Source organism: Muscardinus avellanarius (genome assembly GCF_963383645.1).
Source record: "Muscardinus avellanarius genome assembly, chromosome: 1".
Taxonomy (NCBI): Eukaryota; Metazoa; Chordata; class Mammalia; order Rodentia; family Gliridae; genus Muscardinus; species Muscardinus avellanarius.
This window is the reverse complement of record NC_137786.1, coordinates 228,380,594-228,401,501: the sequence shown is the minus strand read 5'-3', so window position 1 is coordinate 228,401,501 and position 20,908 is coordinate 228,380,594.

Here is a 20,908-nt window from a genome sequence, read left to right as displayed (position 1 = left end):
TTTTTCATTTTTTTTTAATTCTTCCATACATTGTTGTTATTTTTGACAAGGTTTCCATGAACATTTGGTGGAGGAAATAATAATCTTTTAACTAAATATTGTTGAAAAATAATAATTACATGAAAAAGAATAAAATTGGACCCTTACCTAACACCCCATACAAATATTAACTCAAAATAGATAAAAGACCTAAATATAAATCTTAAAACTATAAACTTTTAGAAGAAAATCTGGGTCATAAAACCTCACAACATTGAAATTGGCAGTGATTTCTTGGATATGACTTCAATGGCACAGGCAACAGAAGGGTAAACAAACTCCCTAAAAAATAAAAGAAAATATTGTATATCCAAAGACAATGTAAACAGAGTTAAAAGTTACTGATAGAATGGGATAAAATATTTCCAAATGCTATATCTAAAGGTATATTAATATTCCAACTAGAAATCCTAAAAATTAGCAACAATAAAATCAAACAATACAATTTAGAGATAGGTAAAAGACTAACAAATAACCCCCATACCAAATCTTCTCCCAAGCTTCTTCCCTTGTACAAATCTACTCTCTCCTCTCTATCCTTCCTCTTTCTTTTCTCTTCTTTATATCACTCCCTAGTCCTGTATTGAATCCAATTCATATCACTGTACCAGAAACTATACATTGGTTACTAGAGTTCTACTATATTTGTACTTTCTCTAATCTCTAGTATATACTACCTTAACAAACTCATATACTCAAGTATTTGACCCTACCCAACTGTACCCTATTCTTCCATGTACTCCTTCTTATCCCTCCTTACTCAACCTTCACTGTTAAATACAACTTGTCCTTTTATATACAAGCTAACACCTAGAGACTGAAATAAATGTACGAAAAGCAACAGGTACAATCTTCTGAAATCATGGGAAAGAGGAACAACAACAGAGCAATGAGCCCTCACAACTCCACAATAACAGCACCTGATAACAGAAATGGAAAGATTTCCAGAAGATAAAATCAGAAATGTAACTGTAGAAATAATTCAGGATTTTAGAAAAGAATTTAGAGAGTCTGAAAGAAATAGAGGATGCAGTCAATAAAGTAAAGTCATCAATTCAAACTATAAATAATCGATTAGACCACATGGAGAAGAGAATCTCACTCCTAGAAGATGATCACTCAAAAATGAATGCATAGTTTATAACATAGAAAAAACAATTCATCAACAGGAATTGGACATTGAAGAAATGTGGGCCTATTTTAAGAGAGCTAACCTAAGAATTATTGGCATAGAAGAGGGAAAAGAAGGTGAAACCAAAGAGATCAACAATTTCTTGAAAGAAGTAATAGCAGAAAATTTTCCAAACATAGAGCAAGAGGTTGATACACAGGTTCAGGAAATGTACAGAACCCCCTTTAAACAAGATCCGAAAAAGTGTTCCCCAGGCCACATAATAGTCAAAATGACCAATGTAGAAGATAAAGGGAGAATCTTAAAGGCAACAAAAATAAAAGGCCAAGTGACATTCAGAGGCAAACCAATTAGAATCACTACATACTTCCCAAACCAAGTCATGAAAAACAGAATGGCCTGGAGTAACACATTCCAAATTCTGAAAGAAAACAACTTACAGCCAAAAATTTCCTACCCAGAAAAACTATCTTTCAAATTACACAGGGAAATAAAAAGCTTCCATGACAAACAGAAGCTGAAGGAATTTATGTCTTCAAAACCAGCACTAGAGAAAATACTCAAAGAGATTAATTACCAAGAAGAAATAAGTAATACACACGAGAATCAGAGAAACAAGAACTTCCATCAAGAGATAGACTTCTGGGAAGATAGCAACTGAGAAAAGCAGCGTTTATGAGTCCTGCTAAAACTCAATCTCTGTTGCCACAAAATCAGCGCTTTTCATAGCCAGAAACCACCATCAGCAGAGAAATTAAAAATGTAAACACAAGGGACAGAGAATAAAAAAGATTAGAAGAACAACCAGAGACCAGAAATCAAGCCCGCAATGTGGTGGCGGAGCCACGCCGGCACCATCTTCCTCACAGCACCAGACTCCAGAGAGGAAAGGTAAACAAGGAGCTAAAGTGAGCAGCTGCGGATCATTCGGGTGTAATTCAGCAGTTATTTCAGTGCAATGAACGTCCAAAACTCCCAGTGGCCAAGCTCATCACACCTTCCAGGGACTCAGAACAGAGCTCAAGACCAGAAAAGAAATACACCAGCCTTACGGCCGAGGGCATGACAGCAGCGCCATATTGCCAGCAGCAACAGCAAGCTCACTGTGCCCCGCCACAGGTCCAGATCTGCACACACAATAACCGTGAGTGAAATTGAGGCCCCTAAAGGAGAAATCCCTGTACTGCACTCCCAGGGACTTGCGTAGCTTTGATAATCTCCTTGGGTCAGATATTTTGCAGTCCAACCCAGTGAAGGAGTAGTGGTGGCAGAGATACCACACCCTAGTCACAGCTCCCTGTGTGAAAATGCCCAGCCCGGCACCCTCACAGTCTTGTGCAGCCTCCTTAACTTCCTGGGTATGAGACTTTGAGATACATCCCAGCAAAGGAGTAGTGGCAGCTGAAATTACAACAGACTCGAGATACAGAGCACCCTAAGTGAAGTCGTAGTGACCCAGGGAAGGCAAAAAATTCTGAAATCATGGAAAAGAGGAACAACAAGAGAGCAAAGAATGCCCACAACCCCATATTATCAGAACCTGATAACACAGAAATTCAATTCAAACTATAAACATTCAATTAGAACACATGTAACAGAGGACATGGACAAAGCCTGAGGAACAAAAGGTTCCAAAAGAGTTAAAGGAGATTTCACAAAAGGTTGAATTCTCCAAAACGCTGGGTGTGACCATTGTCCTTCCAGAATTTGCCCCAGGGGGCTGATCTTAAAAACAAGACCTGTAATCATGGGGCTAATCACAAGACCTGTGATGTCACAAGCCTTCCTTCTGTCTTGCTTATGATTAGTGATTTACATGTCCTTCACTTATACCCCACTATTATTCTTTGGTGTTTATACTTTTCTACTGGGATCTGATGATTAATTTCACTGGAGAAGGGTATAAAATCTTGGTTTTAGAGAATAAACTTTGTCAGTTGCTCATCAGGCAATTGTCCGTGCATTCATTTCAGGGTAGTTGCTCATCAGGCAATTACATTTCAGTACGGCTGCTCAGCAGGTAGCTGTTGCTTTCATTTCAGGACAGTTGGTCATCAGGCAACTGTCTGGTGTTGAGGGAAGCTGCCCATCAGGTAGCTGTTCAGTTTCCCCTCTCAGGTCTCTCCCTCCCAAGTCCTGGAGAAAAATCTCCACAGATGGCGTCGAAGAACAGAGATTTGAAGGAGCCCCAGTTGAGAAGAGGGAGGAGTCCTCTGCAGAAAGATGTTAGCAGTAGGGGAAATCCAGTAAGTAAGAATCCTTTTACAAAATTAGTACATCATCTTTTAAAGCAATACAAGATAAAGATATCACAAGAAGAATTGCAAAATTGCTACGAATTAGCAATAGATTACATTCCTCCGGCTTCCCGAGGAAGGAACTCTAGACGAAGAGATATGGGATAAATTTCGAGAAAATATAATGAAGACCTATCAGCAAGGGGAAAGGATTCCCCCTCAGTGGTGAGTCACTTAGTCTTTCATTATAATTAATATCCAACAAATTGACGGCATGGTTTTTGATATGGAAGTGAAACTGAAAAATTGCTTCATGTCTATAAATTGTCAGAGGAAGATCTAGATCATGCTAAAAAATAGAAGGAGATAATGTTTGCCTCAGAAAGCCCAGGAAAAAAAGTTGGAACGAGTGCCCTGGCACCAGTGCTCGCTTCCCCTTTGGCCCCTGTGGCAAAAATCCATACAACTTTTTGAACAAAGAGTGGATCCAGTTCTGCCAAGACTTATGTCTTTTAAATCTTGGGACTACCTGCACACCTAGCTTTTGCCTTTCCTGTCACTTTTAATCCTGGTCTGCTACAGCAAACTGATTGGAGAAGGTCTAGCTTTGATACAATTTCTTCTTTCAAAAAAAAGACATGCATGCTTTATGGGCTTGTTTCTAATTACTGCATTGAATTCTTGCACTCTTGACCTGAGAACTGGATCCCTTATGATTTCTGTACAGTAGCAAAGATGGTCCTTACAGGACAACAATATTTGCAGTGGCAGACGTGGTTTAGTGAGGAGGCAAAACAAATTATCCATGATCAAATGGCTCGGGGGAAATCCAGCCCTGTTGTCCTATGAGTTACTTTACTGGAATTGGAGCTTGGTTAGACGTAAGAACTCAGGTACAAAATGTACAACCGTGGCAGCTGTATTGGATTTGAAAAGCTGTTGTTATCGCTTGGCAAAAAATTAAAACAAAAACAGGAGAGTCGTTTACAAAATTCTTACAGGGACCCACCGAAGAATATAGTTCTTTTAATTAAAAACTGCGGGATTCAGCCGGGCGTGGTGGCGCACGCTTGTAATCCCCGCGCTTGGGAGGCTGAGACAGGAGGATCGCGCAGGTTCGAAGCCAGCCTCAGCTGGTTTAAGAGACCCTGTTTCCAAATAAAATATAAAATAGGTCTGGGAGTGTAGCTCAGAGGTAGAAGGCCCCTGGGTTCCATTCCCAGTGCCACCAAAAAAAAAAAAAAAAAAAAAAAAACTGTGGGATTCTATTAAAAGTTAAAAATAAATAAATAAAAATAAAATATAAAAGGAATACAAAATTGTCAGAAACGTTGATTAGACAACTAGTTTTCAATAACATTAATAAAGATTGTCAGGCAGCTATTTGGCCCATTAAGAAAAACAGGAATTATTTAAATTATATAAAAACATGTCAAAACATAAAAACAGTAAGACATAATGCCCAGATAGAGGCAACTGAAATAAAAAAGGATGCAAAACATGAGTAAACAAAAGTATTTTAATTATGGAAAGCTAAAATATATAAAATAAAGAAAGTAAAATTTTAAAAAAAGGTACAAGCAAAAAAAGATGGACAGAAGGGAGGAAAACAGCCACTCCCTAGAATATGCCCTAGGTATAAAAGAGGGAAATATTCAAAATAAATACATAAACAAATAAATAAATGAATAAAAATAAATGTGATCCAAATTTGATAAGGATGAAAGCAAATTACAAAAAAATCAGGAAAACTAATAGGCGGTGTTCTCTCAGCCCCAAACAAAATGAGAGACAATTTTCTGAACAGGAGCTTAAAATTAGAAAATTTTTTTAAAAATATAACCATCAAAAATAAGACCACTCCTATAACTTTGTCAGATATAATGACACTTACTGTGACCAGGCAAGGGAGTGCTGCTATAGACTTATCAGCACCTCATTCTCAACAATTATTAGTTATTAATAATCCTCATAAAATAAATCTTGAATATGTGGGTCTAATTCCAAAAAATACTGTAGGGCTAATTCTTGGTTACAGCAAAAATACCTTAAAAGGCCTCTTTGTGCATAATGGTGTAATTGATGAGGATTATACAAAAGTAATTTCTGTCATGATACATGGTTCCAATAATATAGAGATAAAGAAAAATATCTCTTAATTCCTAATTCTTCCCTATATCTAACCTAATACCAAAAATAACAAAAAATACAAAAATAGTAAAATATAAAAATAAATTAATGTCTTATAGACCCTAGAAAAAAGAATTTTCAGCAAAGCACAAAAATTTAAAGCATTTCTTTCTTTAATTTTGTAATTCTTTACTGTGAAATAGCTCAAAATATCAGTTTTGTTCTCAGTAATAAAATTAATAACTTAATAAGAGAACATAATTTAGATTATAAAATTTTTGCTTTAAAAAAATTCCTTAAACAGTAAAAATAAAATAATAAAAATAATAAATAAATAATAGAGAATGTTAATTGATCTAAAAAATGTTAAGAAAACTCTTCAACCCATGGGTGCATTACAGCCAGACATACCTGCCCTACCCATGGTACCTACCCATGGGGGATTACTATAATTGATTTAAAAGATTACATCTTCTTAAAGATGGTCAAAAATCTGTTTCTACTCTTCCCTCTCTTGATAATGTTCGGCCTGTAAAATGATTTCAGTGGAGAGTACTACCTTAGGATATGGCTAACTCTCTAACTATGTATCAATATTATGCTGATACAACTTCACAGCCTATCAGAAAATTGTGCCCAAAGGCATACATAGTCCATTATATGGATGATGTTTTACTTGTTCACCCTAAAAGGAAACCCTACTTAATCTTCTTAAAGAAACAGTTCAAACCTTACACGCTCAGAGTTTGAAAATCGCCCCAAAGAAAATTCAAACTATGCTTCCTTACAATTATCTAGGTTATTTAGTACCAAAGATTGCCCGAATAGACATCCCAGCTAATTGTACTCCAGATAACAAACAAAAATTGTTAGATATTAATTGGATTCAACCCACTTTAGGAATTTCAAATTATGCCTTACAACATCTTTTTGCCACCTTAGAAGGAGATCCTTCCTTAAATGGTCCATGGGTGCTTACTGCCCAGGCAAAACAAAAGCTAAATTTGATAAAATAAAAAATCTCCGAGGCGTGCGTTCAACGATTACAGCTAACAAAAAAAATAAGATTATTGATTATGGGCACTTCCAATATACCTACAGAAATTATATTTCAGGAGGATAAGCCATTAAAATGGGTGTATACCCACCATAAGGGGTCAAAAACAATCACCCCTTATATTAAGCATGTGTCTACGTTGATTGTTTTAGGCAGAAAAAGGATTATTTCTCTTTCTGGATATGATGCTGAGTTTATTACTGTGCCATTTAACAAAGAAACTTCCCATAGTCTTCTTAATATTTATACTTCATTACAAATTGCTTTGGCTAATTTTGTTGGTGATATTACTTTTCATTATCCTCAAGGAAAGTTATGAAATTTCCTCACTAGATGTGACTGGATTATTAATTCTATTGTTGTTTCACAACCTATTCCTAAAGCTCCTTCTTCTAAACAACAGAATGCTGATGTTTATGGTCTACATTTAAAATTACAAATCCCAACCCTTTACCAGACTACCCAGAAAAATGAATTGTTTGCTTTAATTGCCTTGTTAGAAAGATGTTCTTGTGCCTTAAATTTAATATCTGATTCAGCCTGTGTAGTTAACTTGTTTCCTGGTATAGAGACCCTATATATTCCTAACAGCCCTGCGCCTATTACGTAACTTTTTCTCAGGCTCCAGTATTTAATCAGAAGTCGGCCTGCATCCTTTTACATTACCCATATCAGATCTCATACTAATCTCCCTGGCCCGTTAACACAAGAAAATGCAAAGGCCGACGCCCTTTTAGGAGCAATTTTTTCCTTCCTCATAAGAAACATATGTTTTTTTTTTCACTCTAATGCCAAATCTAATGCCAATAGGTTACATGTAGCATATAAAATCCCCTTTTCTCAGGCCAAACAAATCGCCCGGGGTTGCCCGGTATGCCAGTATACCAGCCTTTTCATCTAACAGAACAATCTGCGGGTGTCAACCCTAGGGGCCTAAAACCTAATGATCTTTGGCAAGTAGACTTTACTCATATTTCTTTACCCCTTTACTCATTAGCTCTGGTAATTATAGATAATTATTATTCTTTCATATGGATAGTACCTACTAAAAGTAAAACTTCTAAAACAACAAAATTAGCATTGATAAATACTTTCCCGATTATGGGAATGCCTCTCCAAATAAAAACAGATAATGGACCTGCTTTTACTTCCAAAGCATTCAAACAATTCCTTATTAAGTAAAATATTTCTCATGTTACTGGGATCCCATACAACCCCCAAGGCCAAACTTTAGTTAAATATGCTAATGCTACTATTAAGCTTCTTCTTAACAAAAGAGGGACAGTGTGGACCCTAGAGAGGCCTTATATACAATTCTTTATATTTAAATTATCTAAATTAAAAAAATTCCTCTGATATCATCAGAGCAGAAAAACATTTCCATACAAAAAAGATAGCATTACAACATCAAGCTATTTGGGTTAAAAGATTACCCTAATGAATGAAAGCCAGGAAAATTATATTTCCTAGGCAGAGGTGATGCTCTTGTTTCTGTAGATAATGGCGAGCTATTCTGGATGCCTGACTAAAAACTCTGGTGGAGAAAGAAAGATAAAAACATATGGTTCCAGCTTCACCAGATGCAGATATCCAAAAAGAAAGCCTACCTGATGTGAGCACAAAGAATCTAAGTAGGAAGGCAGAGACAGTGGTAAAAGAAGCTGGAGAATCGGTAACACCAGACAAGATGTTTTTAGCAATAATTGCCAATCAAATGCAAATCAAAACCACCCTGAGATTTCACCTAACTCCAACTAGAATGGCAATCATTCAAAACCAAACAACAACAGATGCTGGCAAGGATGTGAAGAAGTGGGAACTCTAAGACATTGTTGGTGGGATTGCAAATTAGTGCAACCACTCTGGAAAACAGTATGGAGAATCCTCAGAAGAATGGGAACAAATCTACCATTTGATCCAGCAGTACCACTGTTGGGTATCTACCCAAAAGATAGGAAACCAAACTACCAAACTAATGCATGTGTATCTATGTTCATAGCTGCACAATTCACCATAGCCAAACTGTGTAACCAGCCAAGATGTCCATCAACAGATGAATGGATTACAAAACTGTGGGCTATATACACAATGGAATTTTACTCAGCCATGGAAAAAATACAATTGTGGTATTTTCAGGGAAATGGATGGATCTTGAGGACATTATGCTAAGTGAGATTAGTCAGTCACAAAAATCCATTAATACCACAAACTAAATTACATTACATTTAAAGATAAACAGTATGTGTACCAACTACTTTAGCATTAATCATAAAAAAGCACAGAGCCAGTTTGTTCCTAGTGAGCAATTTCACAAAGTTCAAAATATGAAACAGAAATTCGCATATGATAATTTGAACATGATTTCACTGCAACAGTTGAGAAAACATTGTTTGAATTCCTCCACAGCTTTCTCAGGGCCCTGAGTATGTGCAAAAGGCTTAATCACCTCCAGTTATTTGGACACAGACAATGGCAAATCAGTGGTCTTTGCAGCCATGCCCTTGAGGAGCTGGTAGCCAGAACCTGAGAGGACAATGGGAGAACTTGGGCTCATTCCTGGAGGTATGAACACTTTGGGTGTTCCCATGTATACCCACGAACATAGGTGGAACATGTTGAATGGCAATGACCACTGCATGCAGGTCCAAAGCAGGGCCAAGGCCTCGAGGGAGATACCTCTTTGATGGTTTGGAATTGTTGGTGATTTTTAGGGCCACTTGCAGACCTTTACTCTAAAGCTGACCTGTGTTGTATCTTGGAGGCCAGGACTTCTTCCCCTAGGTGCTGGCACCAAATCTTGGTCCAAAGGCATCCTTCCTAACAGAACTCACCTGATTAACAGTAAAGAGTGAGGGCAGCCCTCATAAGGACCACCACCAGCTTAACGTTGAGGCATCTGCTCTTGCTGGTTTCTTTATCTGTTCCAGAGATGAAGGAATTTCTTTGGAGGTGAGCACCCAGAGCTTCTCTATTTATTCTCCACACAGCCTCCTTTATTCCTCCAAAGAAGGAGGAAGTGTGCTGCGGGATCAACCTGGGATTTGACCGGGAAAGAGTTGCGCACATCCAAGAAAAGCAGCAGCCTCTGATCTCTGCACAAATTAGCGGGTGGTGAATTTGGGCCCAAGACAATTTTGAGATTGCAACAGTGACACGTGACCTTGGATAAAAAGGAAGTGAAGAGGCTTTACTTAAATTATAAGTGAAGCCGGGCGTGGTGGCGCACGCTTGTAATCCCCGCGCTTGGGAGGCTGAGACAGGAGGACCGCACGGGTTCGAAACCAGCCTCGGCTACTTAGTGAGGCTCTCAGCAACTTAGTGAGACCTGTTTCCAAATAAAATATAAAATAGGTCTGGGAGTAGAGCCTGGAGGTAGAAAGCCTCTGGGTTCCACCCTCAGTACCACAAAAGAAAATAAAAAGAAAAGAAAAATAAATAAATTATAAGTGAAGTACAATACCATGCACTTGGGCTCTCATCATTGGCCATATCCATATTGTGTTTTTCTTCTATTCCTGCTTCCCTTCTTCACACTCCTCCTTTGCCTCTTTTTGTAACATCCTCATCTTTTTCTGCTTTCGCTTTTCCTTATTCTTCAAAGTAAAAGCAGCTTCCTGACCTGTGTGTCTAGTCCTCGTTTCATCACTCAGCTAGGAGAGCTGCAATACTGCAATGTCCAGAGGACAAATTCACTTTAAAAAGTAAAAAAAAAAAAAAAAAAAAAATTCAACAACCATGATTGGAAAGCAATTATCCTGGATGACAGTCCCTTTTGTGAGCCTCTTTTAATCTTCACAATAGTAATTCTCTATGTAGAATACTAGATAAGTTATCCTCCCATCTGGTACTCTGCGGCAAGTAAACGGAGGCACTAAGCAAACAGGACACTAGGGCAAAAGACACGCCTTGGTGGTTCTGAGTGAACTGGAAACTGTCGTCACCTTCCTACATGGTAGATGTATCATTTCACCCTAGCTACAGCAAATAATACATGAGAGATTCAGTAAAACTTCCTCAAGATACAAATAATAATTAGCAGAACCCAGATATGACAGCAGACCCTTGGTGTCTGGAAACTGCTCTCCGTTCCATTTCTCTCCTCAGCCTGACCCTCAGGAACGATCACATGTGCATAGATGGACACGTGAGGCCTTGACTCCACTGCTGCTCACCACAACAAGAGTTGGGGCTGCTGCTATGATCATTTTTTGATTATTAATGTGATCTTGTTCTATCCACCTCTTCTTTTCTTCTTCCCCTTCTACTGTACTTCTTCCTGGTTCTCTGCTTCTTACTCTTTGTCTTTGTGTGTGGGGGGGGGGTGGGGTTTACTGGCTATATCTCAGCCCTATTTTTTATTCTTTATTTTGAAACAGGGTCTCACTGAATTGCAAAGGGCCTCACTAAGTAGTAGCTGAGGCTGTCCTCGAACCGAGGATCCTCTCTCCCGAATGCTGGGATTACAAGTGTGTGCCACCACACATTTAGATTGTGCTTGGGGCCCCACCACCACCATTCCCCTTCTCCCCTTCCCAACAATGAGTGTCCCGGTTAACCATGCTATATTTATACTTTTACACATATTCGGATGTAGCTCCTCCATTGATCAACCTCAGCCTTCTTCCTCTCCTATCCTTCTATTCTAGCTTTGCAAAGAGAAGGGACATATGTTTTCTCTAATATGCCCAAGCTAGAGATAGTTCTTTTAATGTCTTTGTGTTGCTTCCAGGATCCAAATCCATGTTTGTGCCAATTCTAAACAGCCATCAACTAAAATAAGTTAATTCATAGATTTTTAATAGACTGAATTTGTGCGGTTGAATTAATCTGGTAATTCATGCAAACAAACCACTTTCAGTGAGAGTTAACTATTTAGTTCTCCTAAAAACTTAAATCAGCTTTCAGCAAAACATGTCTATGAGTGTGAGAAGAGTGCCTCCCAGAGGGCCATTGTGGTATTGCATGGAGTCCAGTTATTTGATTAGTCCAGGACACAAAGTGAAGAAGTTTTCACATCGAAAAAGAAAAACAGAGCTCCGAATCCTAACCACTAGACCACCACACACAATGGAATTCTATTCAGCGATAAAGAAGAACAAAATCATGCCATTCGCAAGAAGATGGAAAGATCTGGAGAACATTATGTTAAGTGAGATCAGCCAGGCACAGAAAGAAAAGGGACATATGCTCTCTCTAATATGCCCAAACTAGGGAGTATTAGGAATACCAGAAGGACTTCTGATAATGGAGGGGAAATCTCACCCTTTCACCTGCCGTGCTTGAGATCCCTTGACCCATATATCTAAAAATGCCCCAGAGATTGGGAGAAAAATGACAACTGTGGGATACAGCACATCGCAGTAGCTGTAACAAATGAAAATCAACTAATGAGAAGGCAGTTCCTTGACAAGAAAAACAAAGCATCAAAGATGCATAAGAAATTAAAACACAAAAAAGAGAACCACATTGCCATAAAATCAAGTAGTCAGAACATGAGATAGTAAAGAGCCTGAGTGTGTGACTGACTCAGTGAAAGCCACCACTGAGGAGGCCCTTGCCATCGTGGGCCACCCTTCTGAGCTGCAACTACTGGCTAACTAAATTGAATAGACACTGCACAAAAGAGATACAAAGGGGCAATAGATACATGAAAAAAAATGTTCAACATCATTAGCCATTAGGGATATGCAAATCAAAACTATACTAGGGCTCAGTGAAGAAATAAGACTTCCGGGATGATGGTGACCGAGAAAAGCGGGGCTTAAGAGCCCCGCTAACAACAAACCTCCATTACCACAAAATCAGCGCCTTTCATAGCCAGAAAACACCATCACCAGTGAAACAAAAAATCACCAGGCTCCAGAGAGAAAGCGGACTGAGAACAGAGCCACAGAGGAGATAACCGGCCTATCGCCCGAGGACGCGGCAGACGCAGCGGCAGCAGCGCCATATTACCGGCACCGGCGAATTCACAGGACGGCTACAGCAAGCCGAGGTGAGCCACTGCGGAACAGCCAGGCGGGATTTCTCCGCGCAGAGAGCATCTAAAGTTCCCAGTGGCCGAGCTCAGCACACGCTGCAGGGATTCAGAGTGGAAACCAAAACCAAGAAGAAAAACACCAGCCCCACAGCCGAGGGCGTAGCAGCGGCGCCATATTGCCACCGGCGGCAGCAGCACCGAATGCAGCGAGGCCAGTACAGCTACATCTGCGTACTCAAGAACAGTGAGTCAAATTGCGGGCCACAGAGGAGAAATCCCAGTACTGTTCTCCCTGGGACTTGACCCAGTGGGGGAGGGGCGGTAGCAGAGATATCACACCGTAGGAGAACGTGCAACCTGGCACCCCCCACAGTCTAAAGCAGCCTCTATCGACTCTCTGGGTCGGAGACTCTGTGATACAACCCAGTAAAGGAGTAGTGGGGTCTGAGATACTACTGACTCGAGATCCAGAGCACATTAAGTGAAGTCATAGTGACCCAAGGGAAGAACCCAGAGAAGGCACAAACATCCAAAATCATGGGAAAGAGGAATAATACTGGAGCAATAAATGCCCACAACCCCACAACATCAGAACCTGATAAAACTGAAAATCAGAGATTTCTAGAAGATCAAATCAGGAAAATAACTGTAGAAATAATAGAGGTGCTTCAAAAAGAACTCAGAGAGAGCCAAAAAGAGATAAAGGATGCAATTAATGAAGTAAAGGCCTCAATTCAAAGCACAAACAACCGATTAGAACACATGGAGAACAGAATCTCGCTCTTAGAAGATGACCATTCCAAAAATGAACGCATAGTTTCTAATATAGAAAAAAATATCCGACAGCAGGAATCTGATATTGAAGAAATATGGGCCCATTTTAAGAGAGCTAACCTAAGAATAATTGGAATAGAGGAGGGAAAAGAAAGTGAAACCAAAGGGATCAACAATCTCTTCAAGGAAGTAATAGCAGAAAATTTTCCAGACATAGAGCAAGAGGTCGATACACAGATCCAGGAAACTTATAGAACTCCCTTTAGACAGGATCGGAGAAGAGGATCCCCACACCACATAATTGTCAAAATGACCAATGTGGAAGCCAAGCAGAGAATCTTAAAGGCAACAAAAGCAAAGGGCCAACTGACATTCAGAGACAAACCAATTAGAATCACTCCAGACTTCCCAAACCAAGTTATGAGAGCCAGAAGGGCTTGGAGTAACATATTCCAAACTCTGAAAGAAAACAACTTCCAGCCAAAAATTTCCTACCCAGCAAAACTTTCTATCAAATTAGAAGGAGAAATAAGAAGCTTCCATGACAAACAGAAACTGAAGGAATTTATGTCTTCAAAACCAGCACTAGAGAAAATACTCAAAGAGATTAACTACAAAGAAGAAATAGGTAACACACTCCAGAACTAGAGAAACAAGATTTTCCATCCAACAAACAACTAAGATTGGTTATCTGTGGAGATTCATTATTTATGTTAGTCTTTTACCTATCTCTAAAGGGTATTGTTTGCCTTTATTGTTGTTAATTTCTAGGATTCCTAGTTGGAATATTAATACACCCTCAGATATAGCATTTGGAAATATTTTATCCCATTCTATTAGTAACTGTTAACTCTGTTTACATTGTCTTTGGATATACAATTTTTTTAGGGAGTTTGTATACTCCTCTGTTGCCTGTGCCTTTGAAATCATAACCAAGAAATCACTGCCAATTTCAATGTTGTGAGGTTTAATGACCCAGATTTTCTCCTAAAAGTTTATAGTCTTAAGATTTATATTTAGGTCTATTATCTATTTTGAGTTAATATTTGTATATGGGATTAGGTAAGGGTCCAATTTTATTCTTTTCCATGTAATTATTATTTTTTAACAATATTTAGTTAAAAGATTAATATTTCCACCACCAAATGTTCGTGGAAACCTTGTCAAAAATAACTTGACAATATAGGGAAGAATTTAGCTCTAGGCTTTTATTTAACTTTAATGGTTTATATATCTGCCTTTAGAATAGTACTACACTGTTTCAATTATTGTAGCTTTATATGATTTGAAATCAGAAAATATGTATCTTCTAGCTTTGTTCTTTTTCAAGATCGTTTTGGGTACCTAGAGTCCATATTCCATATTAGGATAGATTTTTTTCTGAAAAATAAATATATAAATATATGATAGTTTCACCTAAAAAATAGAAAAAAATATTCTCTGGTAAGAAAGAAAGCAAAAAGAAATATTGAAATGTTATCTTTAAGTCATCAAAAGCTTGGTATCAGACAAATGAAACTGTTATGTGAGATTATCATTTTTAATTTTAGATAAATTGCCATAATACTAGATATCAACTACTAAGCCAAGCATGGGAGGGAGGGATAGGGAGAGAATGGGGTGGGGATTGGGTGGGGGCTGACTGGGAAAAGTGTGCATGTATGTCTACAAAAGTATGTATCCTACTATGATGTATGAATACAGTGCACCAATAAAAATAAATAAATTAAAAATAAATAAAAAATAAAATAAATAAAAAAATAAAAAAACTATACTAGGGCCGGCATTGGAGCCTTCTGTGAGGCAAGGCCGCTACTGAGGCCTCCGAGGCTGGGATCGGAGCCTGCCGAGGGGTTAGGCCAGTGCTGGGGCCAATGGCCGGCATCAAAGCCTGCTGTGAGGCAAGGCCGCTACTGGGGCCTCCGAGGCCGGGATCAGAGCCTGCCGAGGGGTTAGGCCGGTGCTGGGACCAGCGAGGCCAGGATCAGAGCCTGCTGTGAGGCAAGGCCAGTGCTGGGGCCTCCAAGGCCAGGATTGGAGCCTGCTGAAGGGTTAGGCCGGTGCCGGGGCCAATGGCCAGCATCGGAGCCTGCCGTGAGGCAAGGCCACTACTGGGGCCTCCGAGACCAGGATCGGAGACTGCCAAGGGGTTAGGCCGGTGCCAGGGCCAATGACCAGCATCAGAGCCTGCCATGAGGCAAGGCCACTACTGGGGCCTCCGAGACCGGGATCAGAGCCTGCCAAGGGGTTAGGCCGATGCCAGGGCCAGTAGCCAGCATTGGAGCCTGCCATGAGGCAAGGCCGGTGCTGAGGCCTCCGAGGCTGGGATCAGAGCCTGCCGAGGGGTTAGGCCAGTGTTGGGTCCAGCAGCCTGCATCGGAGCCTGCTGTGAGGCAAGGCTGCTACTGAGGCCTCCGAGGCCAGGATCGGAGCCTGCCGAAGGGTTAGGCCGGTGCCGGGGCCAGAAAGGCCTGGGTCGGAACCTGCTGTGAGGCAAGGCTGGTGCTGGGGCCGCCAAGGACAGGAGAGGAGTCTGTCGAGGGGTTAGGCCAGTGCCAGAGTCAGCGAGCCTGGGACGGAGCCTGCCTTGAGGCTAGGCTGGTTCTGGGGCCATCGAGGCCGGGATCAGAGCCAGCTGAGGTGTTAGGCTATTGTGGGGGCCAGCAAGGCCAGAATCGGGGCCTCCCATGAGGCAAGGCCACTGCTTCAGCCAGCGAGGTCTGGATCAGTTCACCGGGTAGCCAGGCCACTACTGGGGTCGTCAAGAGTGGGATTGGTACTTGCAACGCAGCACAGAGAAATATCACAGAAAATAAAAAACAGATGCTTCCCCTAATCAGCAATAACTAGGAGGAAAGGGGCAACAGGAAGAGGTCAAGTTATAGAAAGAGCCCTATAGTGAAGCAATTAAGGTGACCAATCAGAGGGCATGGGATAGGGGAGGATGGAGCCTCTTTAAAACACAGGAGGTACATAAACAAATGTATCAAAGTTAATCACCAAACAAGCATGGGATAGAGGGAGGGGGAGGGAATGGTATGGGGAGTAGATGAGGGCTAATTGGATGATGTGTGCTTGTATATCCTCTCAAGTCTTGTATTCCAATGTGATATATGATTACAATGCACCAATAAAAATAAATTAAAAAAATACTATACTAGGATTCCATCTAACCACAATCAGAGTGACAAGCATAAAGAAGTCAAATAACAACAAATGCTGGTGAGGATATGGAGAAAGAGGAACTCTTTTACACTGTTGGTGGGAGTACAAACTCTCATAGTTCAGCCACTATGGAGATCTGTGTGGAGATTCCTTAGAAAACTGGGAATGGATCCATATTATCCAGCTATACCACTTCTGGGTATCTTTCCAAAAGGGTCGAAATCAAAGAACTATAGTAACATATGCATACCCATGTTCATAGCAACATAATTCATAATAGCCAAAATATGGAACAAACCTAGGTCTCCATCAACAGATGAATGCATGGCAAAATTATGGGAAATACACACAATGGAATTCTACTCAGCAATAAGGAAGAACAAAATCATGTCATTCACAAGAAGATGGAAAGACCTGGAGAACATTATGTTAAGTGAGATCAGCCAAGCACAGAAAGAGAAGGGACATATATTTTCTCTGATTGCCCAAACTAGGAAGTATTAAAGATACCAGTGGGACTCCAGATAATGGAGGGGAAATGTCAGCAAAGCTAGAAAGGAAGGGTATGAGAGGAAGAAGGCTGAGGTTAATTAATGGAAGAGCTACATTTGAATATGTGTGTAAGTGTGAATGTAACTTGGTGAACTTGGACACTCATTGTTGGGGGGGAAGGGAAAGTAGGGTGGGGGCACCAAGCACTGTCTAAATGTACGCCATTTTCAATATGATCCACATAAAAAATAAAAATTGAAACGCATCAACATATGAAAAAAAGAAAATACCACTTAGAAAAAGCAAAGTTCAAGTCCATTTCCTCAGATTATTGACTCCATTTCTAGTCTACAGAAAGCTCAGCTGTGCTGTGCTCACCTCCAGTGGTCTCTGGGATTTAGAGTACTAGAGACTGAGCTACCTCGATCTCTCAGCAGCAAAGTCATTGTTATTTGAAAGCCTCAATTTTTATTGAGTATCTCATGTTTTCCTCTTCTTCTTGAGAAGAAGAATTTTACTTTATGTTTCTATAAGTTTTTCTTTTAAAGGTACCCCTATAATTGGAATCATACTGTATTTACTTGTTGCATTAATGAGAATATCAAGATTGATTCATGTTGTAGCATCTGACAGTCTTTCTTTTCTTTCAGAGGCTACAGAGTATTCCACTGTGTGTGTCTGTGTGTTTCGTGTGTGTGTGTGTGTGTGTGTGTGTGTGTGTGTGTGTGTGTGTGTATTTTTCTTTTGCCATTAATATGCAGTCAAGAATTAGAATGTCTCTACCTCATGGCTACTGTGAGTTATGCTTTTTTTTTTTTTGCTATGACTTTCTAATATACCTTCTAGGACTCTATTTTTATTTCTCTGGGATATATAACCAAAAATGGAATCACTTGATCATATTGTGTTCCTATGAACAAGGCCTCTCCTCTGTATATATCATAGCCCAAACATACAATTCAGGGTTGGTTTTTTTTTTTTTAGTACTGAGAATAAAACCCAAGAGCATCCTACCTCTGAGCTACACCCTCAGGCCTTACTCTGTTCTTATTTTTGAAACAGGGTCTCACTGCATTGCAAAGGGCCTCAAGAAGTGTCTGAGGCTGTCCAGGAACTGCGATCTTCCTGTCTCAGTCTCCCAAATGCTTGGATTACAAGTGTGCATCACCATGCCTGACTTTTAATTCAGTTTTTTCATGGTAACCATGTTAACCTTTCCACTGAAACTTAGATTGGACCATGCAGCAAAGCTCAGATTGAAACAAAGACTTGATCCATGAGGCTAAGACAATAAGGAAACGGTTTCACAGAGAGGGTTAGCCATGAGCAAAGGGCTTCTTAAAAACTCCTGATTCCCTGGCATCAGACACCTCAGAGCTTCTTGTGAGAACTGAACTGGGTCTTTTAATCATTCTATTAGTTCCTTGGGGTGAAATGGCCTGATTGTCAAGTAAGCTCTCTTTTAGGACACAGAAATTGGAAGTATGTCTCTGTTGCCAATTGCATCCCTGAAGAAAGATGCTGACTTCAGAGTGATGCCACTGGAGAAAGTTTGGAGCAATTGTTTCACCCTAAGAAATACTACACCCACAAGAAAATAAAATACCTAGGAATAAACTTGACCAAGGAGGTAAAAGATCTCTACAAAGAAAATTATAAAACACTGAAAAAAGAAATCGAAGATCTTAGAAGATGGAAAGATCTTCCATGTTCATGGATTGGCAGAATAAATATCATTAAAATGGCCATCCTCCCAAAAGTGATCTACAGATTTAATGCAATGCCCATTAAACTACCAAGAGCATTCCTCACAGACATAGAAAAATCAGTCCTTAAATTTATCTGGAACAACAAAAAGCCCAAATAGCCAAGGTAGTTCTCAGCAACAAAAACCATGCAGGAGGAATCACAATACCTGACTTTAAACTATACTACAAAGCCATTGTAATAAAAACAGCATGGTACTGGCAAAAGAACAGATATATAGACCAATGGAGCAGAATAGAAGACCCAGAAACAAGTCCACACACTTTCGGCCAATTGATTTTTGACAAAGGGGCCAAAAACATACACTGGAAAAAAGATAGCCTGTTCAACAAATGGTGTTGGCAAAACTGGTTAACCATATGCAGAAAATTGGATATTAATCCCACTTTTTCACCCTGTACAAAAGTCAACTCACGATGGATCAAAGACTTGGATATTAAACCAGAGACATTGAAGCTCCTTGAAGAGGGCATAGGTCCAACACTACAACACATAGGCACAGACAAACATTTCCTCAGCAAGACCCCATAGGCACAACAAATTAAAAGGAGAATCAATACATGGGATTGCATGAAACTGAAGAGCTTCTGTTCAGCAAAGGAAACTATCAAGAACCTCAATCGAGAGCGAACAGAATGGGAGAAGATTTTTGCCACCTACACCACCGATAGAGGACTAATATCTAAAATATACAGAGAACTCAAGAAACTCAACATTAAGAAAACAAAGCATCCAATAACAAAATGGGCAAATGAACTAAATAGACACTTCACAAAAGAAGAAATCCAAATGGCCAATAAATGCATGAAAAAATGCTCAACATCACTGGCAATCAGAGAGATGCACATCAAAACTACCCTGAGATTTCACCTAACTCCAACTAGAATGGCCATCATTCAAAACACAAACAACAACAGATGCTGGCGAGGATGTGGAGAAGTGGGAACTCTAAGACATTGTTGGTGGGATTGCAAATTAGTGCAACCACTTTGGAAAACAGTATGGAGAATCCTCAGAAGAATGGGAACAAATCTACCATTTGATCCAGCAATACCACTGTTGGGTATCTACCCAAAAGAAAAGAAACCAAACTACCAAACTAATGCATGTGTATCTATGTTCATAGCTGCACAATTCACCATAGCCAAACTATGGAACCAGCCAAGATGTCCATCAACAGATGAATGGATTACAAAACTGTGGGATATGTACACAATGGAATTTTACTCAGCCATCAAAAAAACTCAATTACATCATTTTCAGGGAAATGGATGGAACTGGAGGACATTATGCTAAGTGAGATTAGTCAGTCACAAAAAATAAGAAATCAGATGTTTTCCCTAATATGTGAGAGTTATGGAGAAATGGGTCATAGGAGGAACTCTTGAAAGAGGAAATCCTATGGAGGAGCAAACAAGACAACCTAAAGGAGGAGAAAGGAGGGGGGAAGAGGAAAATCTCTAAAACACACAATGTACTTAAACATATCGAAGTCAATCACTAAGCCAAGCAAGGGAGGGAAGGATGGGGAGGGAATGGGGTGGGAATTGGGTAGGGGTTAAATCAGCGATGAGTAAATGTTTGTACACACAAGTTTGTTACCCCAATAAGTTGTATGAATATAATGCACCAATAAAAAAAATGAAAAAAAAAGAAATACTACAAATAATAGATGCAGTCAAGAATGTTTTAATGTCCCTTTATGGTAAAGAAGGTGGGAACCTGAGGCTAAAAGGAAAGATCTTCTGAGTGGATAACATTCAGCCAATTGAAATAAGTGTGTTTGGCTATAAGACATGTAGAGGGGTTAAAATTATAATACAATTACTCTCCTATGAACAAAGCCCAACCACCCAGCTACCCTGGTCCCCAGATCTATTTTATACATATAAGAAGCCATCTGTGTCTCAGAAGCAAGAAAAAAAAAAGAAAGATAAGATATGAGTAACAAAGCTCAGAGACAAACTAAAGCTCTATAAATCATTTGGGGAGAGTATTAAGTCGTCACTTTAAGGACAGGATGGAGACACCACAGGGGAATTCTTGTGGGATCTTCCCTAGAAGAAGATTAGAAGGAGAGTGGAAATTGACACTGATGGATGGTATGTGCCTTCCTCAGGGAGTAGGGCTGCAAG